Here is a 2,129-nt window from a genome sequence, read left to right on the forward strand (position 1 = left end):
TGCCAACAACGGCAGCAACGCCACCAGCAGTGATGCCATCAGCAGCGACACCAACAACGGCAGCGACACCAACAATGGCAGCAATGCTAATAACAGCAGCGATGGGACCATCGGCAGCAACGACACCATCGGCAGCGACACCATCAGCAGCGACACCAACAACGGCAATAACACCAACAACAGCAGTAACAGCACTAACGCTAACAGCAGCAATAAACACCAACAAGAACAACAGCAGCAATAACAGCAACAGCACCAGAGAGGTGTAGAATAAATGCGAGATCTTGGCCACTCGTGAAATACCACTACTCATCGTTTTTCACTTACCTGGTAAGGCGGGGAGGAAAGTCCCGAGTGGGGGTTCTCACTTCTACTTGGAAGTGCCCGGGTGGCCGGGCATGACCCACTCTACGAAAAGCAGCTGGTGAAGAGTTTAACAGGGGCGGTACACCTGTCACATCATAATGCTGGTGTCCTAAGGCGAGATCAGGGAGGAAAGAAACCTCCCGTAGAGCAGAAGGGCAAAAGCTTGCTTGATTTTCAGTACGAATACAGACCATGAAAGTGGGGCTTCACGATCCTTCTGACCTTTTGGGTTTTAAGCAGGAGGCGTCAGAAAAGTTACCACAGGGATAACGGGCTTGTGGCAGCCAAGCTTTCATAGCGACATCACTTTTTGATCCTTCGATGTCAGTTCTACCTATCATTGTGAAGCAGAATTCACTAAGCGTTGGATTGTCCACCCACTAATGCTTGAGCTTGAGCTTGAGCTGGGTTTAGACCACCATGAGACAGGTTAGTTTTATCCTACTGATGATGTGTGTTGTTGCAATAGTAATCCTGCTCAGTATGAGGGAGCGCTAAGACAGACATTTGGTGTATGTGCTTGGCTGAGGAGCCAATGGTGCGAAGCTACCATCTGTGGGATTATGACTGAACACCTCTAAGCCAGAATTCCCCCCAAAAAGTAACAATAACCTAGCGCCACAGAACACTGGTTGGCCTGGGATAGCCAACTTCAGTCAGTGCCTAGTGTCGCTCGATTCAGGGCTGGAGTGTAGTAGGGTGAGCACCACCTCTCTCCTGTTAATGTGTATGTTCATGGGGAACATAGTGCTAAATTATTCATAGATGGCCTGATTCAGGCTCAGGTTTAATATGCAGCAGAGCAGCTTTCTCACTGCGATCTATTGAAAGTCATCCCTTCAGCCAAACTTTTGTTGGTACCGATTGCAAGAACCTTTGATCACCCCTGACCCCTCTCCGTTACAGTCGCTCCTTGTGGGAGGACACTCTAAGAAGGCTGGCGGGTGGAGGCAATGCACGGAAGTAGATGGTGGAGCTCATTGCTCGACGACTCTTGCCATCCCAACCCAGGCCACATCACGTCCTTCCTAGGAAGGTATGTCAACATGCAAAAATCCTCTGCTGCTTCCTGGACAGTTGCAGTTCAACGGTTTCACCAATTGTGCTTCTTCCATCTAAGGCTGGAGTGGTACCTGGGCTGTCACTCTGGCCAGGTGTTCAGCTTTAGGTACTCATTTATCCCTCTTCACCTTCCTTTTCTCTGCAAAATGCATTTGTTTAATGGTTTGTCACATTGGAATAAATGGTGCTGGTTCTCTGGTTAACTCTTTCCTACTTTCCTTCCCAAGTTAATCAGCTGCTTCTGCGGAGGGACTGAAAGAAACCTAAATCCAGGGTTAATCAGTTGTCCATTTAAGAGAGTTGTTCAGTGAGCTGGCCTACAAAATATAGTTAATGAGTTGTCCTCATCCCCCCCCAGAAGAAATTTGTTCATGAGTTGCCCCTTTGACTTGCAGCTGCACTTGGCCTTAATAAGTGTGGGCAGGCTCAATAGCCACCGAGGGGGTGTGAATGGGGGCCAGAGCCAGTGTTGGGGTGCAACTGGCAGCTTTATTTGTGGGTTGAATTAATGTTGAGGGAAAGGGTTCTTATGAAGGGCGGGTTAGGGTTGGTGTTTGGGGTTAAGTTTGGGTTAGGGTTGGCTTATGGTTAGGGCTTAGGGTTAGGGTTAATACTAACATTCTTTTGATGCAACAGACCGTCAATCAGAGGATACACACACACCCTCACAGGAGGTGTGTGCCCTTGCTCCTTCTTTGCCA

At 48.7% G+C, this 2,129-nt stretch overlaps 1 pseudogene; it reads left to right on the forward strand.

Moving 5' to 3' along the window:
- Positions 1-200: 200 nt before the first annotated feature.
- On the forward strand, positions 201-1,219 carry LOC144667662 (28S ribosomal RNA; annotated as a pseudogene).
- Positions 1,220-2,129: the final 910 nt, after the last annotated feature.

Source organism: Cetorhinus maximus, chromosome 24 (assembly GCF_964194155.1).
Source record: "Cetorhinus maximus chromosome 24, sCetMax3.hap1.1, whole genome shotgun sequence".
Lineage (NCBI taxonomy): Eukaryota > Metazoa > Chordata > Chondrichthyes > Lamniformes > Cetorhinidae > Cetorhinus > Cetorhinus maximus.